Source organism: Lampris incognitus, chromosome 8 (genome assembly GCF_029633865.1).
Source record: "Lampris incognitus isolate fLamInc1 chromosome 8, fLamInc1.hap2, whole genome shotgun sequence".
Taxonomy (NCBI): domain Eukaryota; kingdom Metazoa; phylum Chordata; class Actinopteri; order Lampriformes; family Lampridae; genus Lampris; species Lampris incognitus.
The window spans coordinates 29,780,120-29,795,104 of NC_079218.1; positions in this window are offsets into that span (position 1 = coordinate 29,780,120).

A 14,985-nucleotide genomic window follows, 5' to 3' on the forward strand; every position below is an offset into this window, starting at 1 on the left:
CCTCCCAGTTGGACGTGAAAATGTCCAAAGGAAGGTGCCCAGGAGGCATCCTAATCAGATGCCCGAACCACCTCAACTGGCTCCTTTCGACGCAAAGAAGCAGTGGCTCTACTCAGCTCTCTTTGGATGTCCGAGCTCCTCACCTTATCTCTGAGGCTGAGCCCAGACACCCTACGGAGGAAACTCATTTCAGCCGCTTATATCCGCGATCTCACCCTTTTGGTTGCTACCCGAAGCTCATGACCATAGGTTAGGGTTGGAATGAAGATTGACTGGTAAATTGAGAGCTTTGCCTTCCAGCTCAGCTCCCTGTTCACCACAACGTTCCGGTACAACTTCCGCATTACTTCTGATGCTGCACCAATCCGCCTTTCAATCTCCCGCTCCATCCATCCTTCCTTCACTTGTGAACAAGACCCCGAGATACTTGAACTCTCTCACTTGAGGCAACAACTCATCCTCAACCCAGAGGGAGCAATCCACCATTTTCCAGAACCATGGCCTCAGACTTGGAGGTGTTGCCTCTCATCCCGGCCATTTCACACTCAGCTGCAAACCACCCCAGTGCGCGCTGCAGGTCGCGTTCTGATGAAGTCAACAAAACCACATTATCTGCAAAGAGCAGAGATGCAATTCTGAGGTTCCCAAAACGGACACACCAGTAGCGTAGCCAGAAATTAGTTGTTGGGTGTGCCAACTTGAAACTAGGCGCTAATTCATGCATGTACGTGCGCGAAACACATGTGTACGTAGATAAAAAGGGATGAGTCCCAGATGAAAATGTAATACTTCAACTGCAGTTTTAACCAGAAATCAGAAACAATTTGTCATCTCAGTCATGTTTCATACACAAAAGAGACGAAATGTCGTTTCTTCCAGCCCACAGCAGTGCAACACAAAAGACAAAAAAACCCATAACCAAAAGAAAACGACACCACCAAAAACATACAAAAACGGAGAGAACAAAGAAAGACACACACACACACACACACACACACACACACACACACACACACACACTAAGTCAACAACACAGTCCATTCAGTAAATTTGCAACACCGTCCAAAAATGTCACTGTCCAGAGAACGAACACCAGCCAGGAAGACTGTCGGAACCGCCGGTCTGCGTGGGCTAGGAGTTAGCCTAGCCTGCCCCACTTCCACGTTTCCTCTTCGGGCTCTGCTCCAGGCAGGGACTGTAGTCCCTGGGTCCACCAGACGCGGCAGACCAGGCTCCCTCTGCTGATCCAACACCAGCTCTCCCAGCCAGACACCTCCCCCATACTCCACACAATGACACAAACGCAGATGCAGACAAAAACACTGCACAGTTGACGCCAGGCGAAGCCGCCGTCAGACCGTCCTCGGTGCTATCGGAACCACCGGTCTGCATGGGCTGGCAGGTAGCTTAGCCTGCCCTGCATCCGTGTCTTGTCAGAACGCCCTTGGTGTTTCTCCTTCGGGTGCAGCTCCAGGCAGGGCCGTGGTCCCTCAGCCCACAGGATGCAGCAGACCAAGCTCTCCCAGCCGATCCAACACCAACTCTCCCAGCCATCAAACGAAATCAACGATCACAGACATAATTCTTCAAAGGATGACACAAACTCAGATGCAGACGTAGACATGGATAAAGACACTGCATTGTCGGAACTTGGGGAGGCCGCCACAAATGTGAGTTCGCGCCACCATTTTCCCACCAACCACGCCTATATTTACCTAATGAGGTAAATATAGGTATGGTATACAATATGGTTTCGCAATGCAAAAGATATTCTTTACAAAAGATACAACAGCGGCTCAGACATGTGTCTCGTTACAAATTAAAGATACTAGCAACAGTGTATAGCAACGGTGGCTCAGACCTGTCTATCAAGGTAATCTCCAAAGGTGGGGGCTAATTCCCATAAACGCAGAGCCCGGTAACCTATGTCACCACTAGCACTAACCCTAACCCCACGGTTCAACATAAGATTTTCCCCCCACTTACCCCCAAGCAAGTAGACCAGAGTTTTACTTGCCCCATGTATATTCTTACTTGCCTGGGAAAAAAACACTTTTCCATAAAACTGTTAATTTATTAATTGTATATACATCAATGGTTCGTCCAAACGAACTGATTCATTTTCTTCTTAGAACATTTTCTCTCTCTCTCTCTCTCTCTCTCTCTCTCTCTCTCTCTCTCTCTCTCTCTCTCTCTCTCTCTCTCTCTCTCTCTCTCTCTCTCTCTCTCTCTCCATACATCTCAATCAATCAATCAATCAACCAACCAATCAATCAATCAAGTAATTACTATCTCTGAGAGGGATGGAGGCTAGCCTCATAAGAAATTGATGTGTGCCACCTGGGGAGAGAGGGTACTCTAGGGAACCACTCTCTAGCAAGCAGTCACTGCCATAGGCCTGCAGTCGTACAAAGTAGCTTGTATCCAGCTAGCTAGCATGCTAGTGTGGAGGCTAGCTAAATTAGCTTGGTACTTGCCAGGCTAGAAAGGTGACAACATAGCTAATTTACTGCCAGCCATGTAGCCATTTGTAGATGCTCACATTAATTAACGGGACAAATTAGTTTAGCGATGCCACGGTGAGGCATTTATTGTCTGCGCGCAGCACGCAGAAGCCTACGAGAGCAAGGAGGAAAGAGTATAGAGTTGGTTACACAAGACGATGGCGGAGGATTTGGTGTCAAACGCGCCTATTTGTCAATATTTTCAGATTTAAACCCAATGCTAATATGGAACTTGATAACTTTAATGAAGCAATCTGTGAACTCTAGAGAGGCTTCAGCCTTCTCTGCGACAAGTGAAATCCGACACCACTGCTCTGCGAGAGCCAGTGACTGCTGGAGCACGGATGGACCAAGTCAGAGCAGACGCTTTCAGTTTATAATTGTAGCGTCCGTTGTCAACTAAGTACTGATAATACGTTTAGTATTTTATAAATTAGTTTGTTTTTGTTTTTATTTTTTTGATTTGATGAAATCCGACTTCAGGGGCTTGGCCTTAAATGCTTTGATGATTTCATTTGACTCCAAAGTCTCTGTAAGTTCCCTTTCAAACGAAAGCAACGAGAGGCTATTGTTGCAAGTGTAGGTGCATATAAATAACAGACAGAGTCGGGCTGTGTCGCTTAGTAACATGTATTCACCGGCTGTGCCCATAACGCAACTGAGGCATGTTACACAGGGCAAGTATATGTCAATCAGTGCCCCCAGGGGGAGCTGTTGGCTGCACAACATTACCCTACAACATCTCCCTTCCTTTCGTAGAATACAATACCAAATAATATAATGGATAGTATTAGCCATTAGAACATTAGTGCTCATATCCCAATATTAAAATAGTGCAGTGGAAATAGTGCATCAAGAAGGAACAGCAAGTCAATATCAACCAAAACCTCTGCAGAACAATAACGACAACATGGTAGCATCAGAACATCCACAAGACCACTGAATAAGAACATTAGAAGTGAACATCACAGTTTTTGTTTCGTTTTTTTTTTTTAATGTCCACAGTCCAGTGTGTGTGTGTGTGTGTGTGTGTGTGTGTGTGTGTGTGTGTGTGTGTGTGTGTGTGTGTGTGTGTGTGTGTGCGCGTGTGAGCGTGTGTGTGTCAATCTCAGTACAGTGTATGACCTAGAGGTCAAGTCTTTCTGGAGGCTTAATCTGCCTCCCGCTCCGGGAGAAGGCCCGGCCCTGTAACTCACGGCATGGTGTGGTCACAGCCTGCGGGGGAGATGGCGGCGACCTCGGGGCTGACAACCTTGGAGACATTGCAGGGCTGCTGACGACTTCCTCCATGCTGCCCTCACTCACATGGCCCCCTTAAGCTGCACACGCGCCCACAGGCTGCTCTGGTGGCCGTTCTGTGTGGGCTGACGGCTGTGGAGGGGCAACCTCTGCTGGTCGGAGATCAACCCTGTTGCGACGGTACGTGGTTCCCTCCACGTTGACGAGATAGGACCGCGGTCCCACCTGCTACAGGCATACTCCTCTCCTCCATCGGCCCGTCCTGTCACCCGGGATTGGTTTCATCCTGACAGGCTGGCCGACGTTTAGCTCTGGCAGATCCCTCGCAGTTCTGTCATATGTCAACTTCGCTGCCTGATGCTTCACCCTCAGCTTGTCTGTGACCCCAGTGATGATCTGAGGTGCTAGTAGCTGGTCGGCCACAGGGAGAAGAGTTCTCAGCCTCCGTGACATCAGCCGTTGTGCTGGGCTACAGCGCATGTCCTCAGTGGGCATGTTTCTCCAGTGTAGAAAAGCCTTCCAGGGGTCTTCGTCGGCCCGGTCTGCTTTTCTGCATAGGCCTTTCACAATCTTCACTGCAGACTCTGCTTTGCCGTTAGCTTTTGGGTGTCTCGGGGAGGACATGACATGTTCGAAGCCCCACTCCCTCGCAAACGTCCGAAACTCTCCACAATCAAACTGACCTCCGCAGTCGGAAATGACCCGGTCAGGGATACCGTACCGTGCAAACTGCGCCTTGCACCTTCGGATGGTCGTTTCTGCCGACAGGTCTGGGAGTAGATCAATCTCCCAGAAGTCTGAATAGTGATCCACCATGAGCAGGAAGTCCTGCCTTGCGTAGCTGAACAAGTCCAAGTCCATGCTCACCAGTTGCCAGGGACGTGTGGGGAGCGGGTGTGACATCATAGTCTCTTTTTGTTGCTCGTGTGCATACTCGTTACACACTGAGCACTGCTGCACATAGTCTTTGATTTCCCCCTGCATATTTGGCCAGTAGAGAGTATCCCGGGCCTGTCTATAACAAGCCTCACCCCCCACGTGGTTGTAGTGGATCCGTTTCAGCATCTCAGGACGCATAGCTTTCGGAATGATGACACGCTGGCTCCTAAAAAGCACACCGTCCTGTGCACTTATTTCATCTCTGATGGCCCAGTATTCTCTGACAGCTATGGGGCTCTCCTCTTTGTGTTCTGGCCATCCCTCCAGCACGACCGACTTGAGTGTTTGAAGACACACAACCTCCTCTGTGTGTTTTCGAATCTGTGCGAGGCGTTGGCTGGTGACGTTTAGATAGTCTGCCTGCTGAATGGCTGCCGTGTCGTACTGCACCTGTTGCATGCTGCAGACCATTTCACGTCTGTACTGAGTGTCCGTTCTCTGTGGCGGGGTGGTGGCTCTGCTGAGCGTGTCACTGATGTACATTTCAGGGCCTGGCTTGTACATCACCGTGAGGTAGTAGTTCTGAAGTGTGAGGAGCATGCTTTGAAGGCGCTTTGGTGCACTGAGAAGGGGCTTAGTGAAGATTGACACCAGCGGGCGGTGGTCGGTCTCTGCAGTCACATCACCCCTCCCATATAGGTAGTAGTGGAAGCGTTGACAAGCGAATACGATGCTCAGGCACTCCTTCTCAATCTGTGCATAGTTTTGCTCCGTCTGGTTCAGCGCGCGGGAGGCGAACGCGACCGGCTGTCCCCCCTGAAGCAGGCAGCAGCCCAAACCGGTCTGACTGGAGTCGCTCTGTATGGTGACTGGCTTGCTGACATCATAGTAACGTAGTACTGGCACCGCCGTGACCAGCGTTTTGATTTCTTTCATAGCAGCATCATGTTTGGGCAACCAGTGCCACAGCACACCTTTGTCCAGCAACCTTCTCAGCGGTTCACACACCTCTGACAAGCGGGGCATGAACCTCGATAAATAGTTAACGAAGCCGACACACCGCTGAACGCCTTTTGCATCCGTGGGGTTTGGCATGTCCAGGACTGCCCTGACCTTCTCGGGATCAGCTTTGATGCTCTCCACCGACAGTATGTGGCCGTGGAAGCGGACCTCCCTCACACGAAACTGTAGCTTTTTTATGCTCAGCCTCAGCTTCACTTCCCTGCATCTGTCCATCAGAGCAATGAGGTTTGCGTCGTGGTTGCGAACGGCCTCCTCCTCCGTGTCCCCACAGCCGACTATGAGGATGTCATCGGCTATGGGCTCAATTCCTTTCAAACCGGCCAGCAGCTCATGTTGTTTCCTCTGGTACAGCTCTGGTGCGACTGACACGCCAAAAGGGAGCTTCAGCCATCGCTTTCTACCCCACGGCGTCCAGAACGTTGTCATCAGGCTGCTCTCCTCATCAAGGCGACACTGCAAGAATGCGTCGCGCGCATCCACCAGGGTGAAGATATGTGCCTTAGGCAGCTTGTACAGCACGTCATCTAAAGTGGGCATGAGGTAATGGGACCTTTTCAGGGCTTGGTTAAGTGGCTTGGGGCCAATGCAAAGCCTCAATTTGTCTGGCTTCTTCACTATTACCAGATTGCTAATCCAGTCTGTGGGCTGAGTGACTGTGGTTAAGTGTCCATCCTTTTCATATTGGTCCAGCTGCGCCTTAACAGCTGCCTTGAGGGCCACCAGGACATTTCTTGGTGCGCACTGGACAGGGGCCACAGTGCTATCCAACTCGAAGTGAACATCACCCGGCAGTGACTCGACTGGGCTGGTGAACACGTCATTGTAAGTGTTAATGAGACAGCCTTTGGTTAGCTCACCTGTCTTGCAGTGCTCCACTTTATTCAGCTCTTCGGGAATGGTGAAGCGTATCAAGCCAAGTCTCTCGCATGTCTCCCCTGAAAGCAAGGGCTTCTGGCTGGTGCACACGACCTCAAAGTCCAGTCTGTGCGTCTTGCCCCTGATGACACACTGTGTGCTGTACACGCCCATTGAGCTCATCCACTCACTGTTGTAGAGTCTCAGCCTGGTGAGACTTTTCTGAAGAGGCACTCTAGGCACCAGTCTCATCTTGTCTTTCAAGCTCATCACGTTGCAGGTGGCTCCAGAGTCAAGCTGGCACCTCTGGACCCCTCTGTGCAGTGGCAGGTTTACAAACCACTTTTTCCTTTGAGTGTTCACAGCCCCCACGCTCTCAGCCGTGTACACATCCCTCTCATCGCGGTTGCTGTCCTCCGGGTCCCCTAGCGGCGGGTCATCCACAGCGTTCAACTGACGTGCTTGCTGGCCTCTTTTCATGCATACTTTGGCAAAGTGATTAGCGGTGCCACACAAGCGACATGACTTTCCAAATGCGGGGCACAGGTCTCGGCCCCGTCTGTGCGGTGTGCCACAGTACTCGCATTCACCTGTGCCTCTCTGTGGCTGTGCAGATGTGTTGGTGGGCTCGGATGGCCTGCTGGTAGGTCTCCGTCCTGGTCGCTGTCCATGTGCTACATTGAAGCTCTCCGCAGTCACAGAGCTGCTAAGTGACATGGATTTTAACTTATTGTCCAACACCTCTGCTGCACGGCAAATGTCAACAGCTCCCTCCAACTTAAGCTCCTTTTCTCTTAGCATGCGTCGTCTGGCGCCCTCATCAGTTGTTCCAAGAACAAGCCTGTCCCTTATAAGCTCGTCTCTTATAGCTCCATATTCACATGTGGCAGCCTTTTCTCTCAGTCTCGTGACAAAAGCATCCACAGGTTCTCCTTCCTCTTGTTTAAGGTTGCCAAAAACATACCTCTTAAAGATGACGTTTTTGGTAGGTGTGAAGTATTCCCCCAGTTTGTCGAGTATCACTCCGGCGTCTTTCTGCTCTTCCGCTGTGAGTCCCTGGTTGTGCACGTAAACATGGAGGCATTCCTTCCCCATTAGCCTCCGGAGCGTCGCTGCCTGCACCGGCTTCTCTGCCTTGTCGATCCCGGTCGCAAGCAAATAATCCTCAAGCTCTGATCGAAAGCTAGCCCAGTTGCTGTGAAGATCCCCAGTCACCTTCATGGGCTCCGGCGGCGGATATTGGAAGCCATCGTCTTGGCTCGATGCTAATGCTAGCAGGCTAACTGAAACTTCTAGCTACGCTTAGTAAAAAAATAAACGCACACTGTTCAAGCAACAGGCAACGTAAGACTCACGCTGGGTTCCAATACAGCTTCTGACACCATGTTGCAAGTGTAGGTGCATATAAATAACAGACAGAGTCGGGCTGTGTCGCTTAGTAACGTATTCACCGGCTGTTCCCATAACGCAACTGAGGCATGTTACACAGGGCAAGTATATGTCAATCAGTGCCCCCAGGGGGAGCTGTTGGCTGCATAATATTACCCTACAACAGCTATTCAGTCTTCCTGTAAGCATGGTGGCTCTGCTGCTGGATTTTATCCTGTTGACTGTTGAGAACAGGCGCTCCACAGAACAGCTTGTAACAGGCAATGTGGTCAACACCCTAAGTAAACTGTTCATGTTGGGGAATACAGCTCTATCACAGGAGTCTAAGACTTCGATTAGGGAAGGGTACGAATGACCCCCCCGTTCACCTTTCGTTTGATCAGTTGCCCAAATACTGTAAGTTCAGGCCCATCTACTCCAAGTCCATAATGCTTGCTTGGAGCCCATAGCAAACTGACGTGGGCAGCAGGGAGGCTGCAGCATTCATTATTCCATAGGAGTCGCACCCAAATCGGTTGTTTAGTTCCATAAGCTGCCTGTCAAGAATCCAAGTCCACAATGAATGCAAATCGAAATCACTCCTAATGGGCGTAGCCCTGCTCACTGCAGAGATCACATGCAAATCGGCTACATCCCAGTTCTGCACATCATTTTTCTTCATGACGTTGTCAGTCAGCCTGATGATTCTCTCAAATTCCCCATATGAGTTATTCCTGAATGTAGCAAAAGTTTCTTTGAGGCCCTCAATCATGTGGATGCAATTAGTCACCAAAGCAGATTGGGACTGTAGGCCTTTTGTCGCAAAATCACTGGCAATGAACAGCTTAGAAAATGCCACAAGGAGAAAGATGAATCTTTTGGTCTGTATTTGTTGCAAGAGAGACTCTGCGTCTATTTTGGTCTGGCCGGAGCCTTCTGCAAACTCACTCAGTGTTTCTAATACGGCGTCATATAAAATCAAAACTTGACTGACAGACTCAGATTTTGAAAGCCATCTAATATCTGTGGGATGCACAAGTTCAAGACAGGCTCTGTCGGGGTGAAGCTATTTTTGGATTTGTAGAAATCATGCGTGTCTGTTGGCTCCAGTCATGAAATGGTGCAGTGAATTTAAAACACCAAAAAAGTGGCAACGGCAGGAGACACTTCAGATGCTGTAAAAAGCACGAGATTCGGGCGGTGCGAGTGGCAATGTACATACACATTGCATGGGAGAAAGATTTTTTGAGCAGCATTTGCACCCCAGTTTTCCCATCCTGACTTGATTGACGCCCCTTCAAAACTGAAATCCACACACAATCCAGGGTCCAGCTGCAGCGGTTCCAGTATTTAAAACTTTTTGTTAGCGATGCCAGAGGATGTCATATCATCTGTTGCCACAAATCCGACAGCTCTCTCTGTCAGATTGCCATTGCGCATGTACCTCACACAGACAGCAAGTAGTTCCTTCTTCGAGAGGTCTTTGTATTCGTCAGCTAAGATGACATAGTAGGTGTCGGTTTGTGTATGTAACTCCGTTTTGATCTTCCGGAGTAGAAGCGATGCTGCAGTTTCAAGGAGATCATTTTGAATGTCAGGGCTCATCTTTTTTGCATTACTCGGAAGCTCATCAAGGCGCTTTTTTAAATCTCTGGGTCATATGCACATATCAGTTCAAGATAGTTTCCTCTGTTCAGGCTTTCTGTGTCTTCCCTGTAACCGTGTAGTGCAATGCCTTGTTTTGCACAGAAAAGCAAAATGTCAATGACAACTTCCACATGTGCCCGGTTTCTTTCGATAAAGTCAGCAAATTGCTCACGTTTGTCTTTCGTGACCTGGTGCACGATGTTACCTTTTCTAGCCCTTTGGATGTCCATGAAACCTTTGTGTCTGCCCACTGCAGCAGCATGAGCTTTACTTGCTTCGTGTTTCATACAAACTGTTACGGGTGGTATTATAGCACCACCCAGTGGATGTTAGCTGTAGTCAATGTGACGTAAGACACGCAGTCTCCTGCGTGCGTCAGTTCATCTCTGTATTGTTGATACTTACAGTTCGACACTAAAACCCCTTAACTGTTAACTTGGAATATGCATCGTTTTTACACACCACTAGCTCAAACATGGTGTCAGAAGTGGACCTTTGATTCGGCGATTTGGTGGCTGAAGGGATATTGAGCCGTCAAGCGAGTTTTGCAAGTTTTTTGTTTTGCTAATGCTACCTAGCCGTACCACAGTAAAAGCAGTGAACAGCCACGGCCGCGACCATACCCCCCGCCAGCTCCGATGAAGCTCAGTGGCAACCTGAGTGCGAATTGGGAAATCTTCCGAGCAGAATATGAAGATTATGCTTTAGCCACAGGGCTAGTGGACAAGGACAAGAGGGTCCAGGCGGCGACTCCGAGGAGTGTGATGGGAGTTGAATGTCGACATGTCTACAAACACAACTTAAATCTGACCGACGCACAGCAAGAAGACGCGACCGTCATATTGGACTCATTGGAAAGGTATTTCAAACCCGCTAAAAATGTGATTTATGAGCGCTACGTTTTTGGCTGTTGTAAACAAGGGGAAGGTTAAACAATAGACTGTTTTGTGACACGGCTCAGGGAGAAAGCTTCCACATGCGAATATAGAGCCCTAAGAGATGACTTAATCAGGGACAGAATAGTCATTGGCAATGCTAAAGAGGGCACACGCAGACGGTTGTTAAGGGAAAAGGACTTGACTCTAGTCAGTGCTATTGAAGCATGCAGAGCAGCAGAGCTGAGTGATTTGCAGTTGAGATCCATGGAGCAGGAGAGATCACTCGTGGACAATGTCAATGATGTTGGGAAACAAATATTCAAAAGATCAGCCAGCACTACAGAGAAAATGAGTGGGAACCCCAGAACACAAGGTGGGGGCCTCTCCGCATGCAAATACTGTGGCACAGCACAAGAGTGGGGAAGAGAACACTGCCCAGCGTATGGCAAGACCTGCAATGCTTGTGGCACAGCCAATCACTTTGCAAGAGTTTGTAATAAAAATAAGAGAAAGGATGGTAAACTCCACATAGTTGAGGGACTGAACATGGATAAAGACAACAGTCATGGACACAAATGATGTGTATGCAACAGAAAGCATTGGTGCAGTGGGAACAAAAGGCAAGAAATGGTTTGTCAATCTCCGCCTGAATGGCAAACCACAGAGATGCCAGCTTGACTCAGGAGCTACGTGCAACATCATGAGTCTCAGGGACAAGAAGAGGCTAGCTCCCAGATAGAAACTAAAGCATAGTAGTACCACGCTGAAAATGTACTCAGACCAAGGTCTGCCATCATTTGGGGTCCTTACCACTGAGTGTGTTGTACGGGGCAGCAAATACAAGCTGGATTTTGAGGTCGTAAATACATGACAGTTGCCACTGCTGTCAGGGTCCACGTCAGAGGAGATGGGGCTCATACACTTTACCATCCCAGAGGAGCTCAGAGTAGAAGGGCTCAACGCAGTGGGCGACAGCCTCACCATGCCTCTCACCAGAAGTACAGTCATCAGAGCATATCAGGATGTCTTCACTGGTCCTGTGGAGGCAATCCCTGGAGAGGTTCATTTCGACTTGGATCCAGCGGTTCAACTGGTGCAGAGTGCACCACGCAATGTTCCGATGACTATGAACGAAGCTGTGAAGGCTCAGCTTGACCAATATGAAAGAGGGTCATATCATATCAGTCAGTGAGCCCACAGATTGGATCAGCAATATGGTCATAGTCAAAAGACCAGAAAAGCTGCGTATATGTCTACAGCCGCACCATCTCAACCAGGCACTCAGACGCTCGCATTACCTCATGCCCACACTGGAGGATGTGCTCTATTAGCTGCCTAAAGCCAAGGTCTTCACACCGGTTGATGCAAGAGATGCTTTTATTCAGTGTAAGCTGGATGAGGCTAGCAGCCTCATGACCACCTTTTGGACCCACTGGGGCCGGAAAGATGGTTGAAACTTCCGTTTGGTGTGTCAGTAGCCCCAGAGGTCTACCAGAGGAAACAGCATGAGCTGTTGGAAGGGCTTGAGGGAGGGGAGCCTAAAGCTGAAGACATCCTCATCGTTGGTTGTGGCGACAGCGAGGAAGAGGCAAACAAGGACCATGATGACAAGCTGGTAGCCCTTCTGGACTGCTGTCGACAAGGGAAACTGCGGCTCAGTGTCAAGAAGCTTCAGTTTAGGGTGTCTGAGGTGCAGTTCCATGGCCACATCCTGTCGGCTGCAGGTCTAAAAGCTGACCCGGAGAACGTCAGAGTGGTTTTGGACATGCCAGCCCCATCCGACGTCAAGGGTGTGCAGAGACTCATCGGATTCGTCACGTACTTGGCTAAGTTTCTCCCGCGGCTCTCAGAAGTATGCGAGTCTTTGAGGAGACTCACAGACAACGACACAGTCTGGCGCTGGCTGCCGAAGCATGATGCAGCTGTCAGGGAGATAAAACAGCTTGTGACACAGACGCCTGTGCTGTGATACTATGATGTGTCAAAACCCGTCACAGTACAGAGTGACTCCAGCCACCATGGCATGGGCTACTGTCTGATGCAGTAGGGACAGCCTATTGCTTTTGCGTCAAGGGCACTCACGCCTACAGAGCAAAGCTATGCGCAGATAGAGAAGGAATGCCTCAGCATAGTATTTGCCTGCCAGCGTTTCCATCATTATCTGTACTGTAAAGACAATATCACAGCAGAGACAGATCACAAGCCCCTCGTAGCAATCTTCAGCAAGCCTCTCCTCAATGCTCCCAAGCACTTGCAGAGCATGCTACTGGCTCTTCAGAATTACAACCTGAGGGTGATCTACAAACCAGGACCAGACATGTTTGTGAGTGACACATTAAGCAGGGTTGTCACTTCCAAAACCCACCCTGGCTCTATGCATGCAGAGTGCACAGTCTGCAGTATGGTGGATGAGCAGCTGGCAATTGAGCACATAAATATGGCCGACTATCTGAATGTCACAGACAAAAGGCTGCTACAGATACAGCAATACACAGACAACGACAGACAGCTGCAAGTTGTGAAGTCTACTATCCTAAAGGGTTGGCCCGCTGATAAGGATGAAACAGAGAAGGCAGTCAGAGAGTTCTGGCCTATCAAAGAGGAGTTATGTGTCCAGAAAGGAGTCTTGTTTAGGGGGCAAAGAGTGGTGATCCCAAAATCATTGCGTCCTGAGATGCTTGCTAGAGTACATGGCAGTCACATCGGTGGCGAGGCCTGCTACAGACAAGCACGGGAGACCATATACTGGCCTGGAATGCAGAGTGAAATCAAGGATTATGTCAGTAAATGCTCTACATGCAATGAGTATGCGATATAGCAGCAAAAGGAGACAATGCTGAGCCATGAACTGCCCACACGCCCCTGGCAAATCATAAGTCTGGATCTTTTCCAACACAGTGGGAAAGACTTTCTGATGGTAGTTGATCACTACTCAGATTTCTGGGAGATTGATGTTCTGCCAGACCTTAGCGCGAAGACAACAATAAAACGATGCAAGGCTCAATTTGCTCGTTATGGGCAACCTGACAGGGTCATTTCCGACAATGGGCCCTAGTTCGCCTGTACTCAGTTCTGCCAATTCGCTGTGGAGTGGGGGTTTGACCATATCACCTCACCAAGGCATCCCAAGGCCAATGGGAAGGCGGAAGCAGGGGTCAAAATCGAAAAGAACCTGTGCATGGCGAGGATGCCTAGAAGGCAATCTTACAATGGAGAAACACCCCAACGGAGGGTATGGACAGCAGTCCTGCCCAACGACTGATGTCACGGCATTTGAAGTCAGCTCTGGCAGTGGTTGATGCACTTCTTGAGCCACGCGTCGTTATGGATGTTGTAGATAAACTGCAGCACAGGAGACAAATCTCAAAACTCATCTACGACAGTACTGCTAAGGACTTACCTGAGCTCACAGTGGGAGAAGCTGTTCGGATGAAGCCACTACCAGGGGACAGGACTGGTATCTGGCAATGGGGGGTGTGTCTGCAGAAAGTGGCCCCACGGTCATATCTGGTAGAGGTCGAGGGCTCCTTGTATCGTCGCAATCGAGTTGATCTACGTATGGCAGAGCCAAGGCCATCACAAAACCCTAGGGGTGCAGAGGGGCCTTCATCTGAATGCAGTGGGTCTAAGCCACAGAGTGAAATGACGGAGGGTGAGAGAGCATGCATGTTCTCTCCTCGACCCTCTTCCAGCAGACTCTACAGCAGTCCACGAGCTCCGGGCCGACCACAGACTTTGGACACCTCTGCTGTCCCATCGTCACCCCATTCCCCTGCTCTCTCTCGATATGGCCGTCAGATACGGCCTCCCAACAGACTGAACCTATAAGCTCACATGGACTGGTTCTAATGTTCGGTGTTTAGATAGGCTGTTTAATTGTTTTTGAGATCTAGATATAACCATGTCTTGGGTGAAGTTGGTATTTCAAGAAGTGTAGTTTACTTAAAGGAAAGGGAGATGTTACGGGTGGTATTATAGCACCACCCCGTGGATGTTAGCTGTAGTCAATGTTACGTTAGGCCTCGCAGTCTCCTGCGTGCATCAGTTCATCTCTGTATTGTTGATACTTACAGTTCGACACTAAAGCCCCTTAACTGTTAACTTGGAGTATTCCACGTTTTTACACACCACTAGCTCAAACACAAACCTGACCAAGATGGCCCCATTCTCTCTGTCCTCCTTGACATTGATGGAAAAGTGGCGGCAATGTTGGCAAAATACAGCTTCCAGTTTAATGCCAAACTCTACCCAACTGTACCGGTTATACCATTTAGCTAAAAACTCCTGCTTTTTCCGCCGACTGTTTGGGTGACAGGTAAGCATGCAATTTGGGCTGGCATGCATGTTCGTCTACTGCTGAGAGATCGTTAGCGGTAGCCATGTTTGTGTCCTGTCGCAGGTGGTGCAGCTGCAGGTAGGCCTACTGAAGGAGTCGCCGTCACAGCACTTGTTGAGGGGGAGGGGGTGATACATCATCCTCAGCTGTTGTAGGCCTTGTATCCAGCTTGTCATTATCTATGCGAGATTTTTTAAAGAAATTCAATAGCGAGCTTTGTTTTTTCATTTTGATAAAGTAGCTAGTATCTAGCATT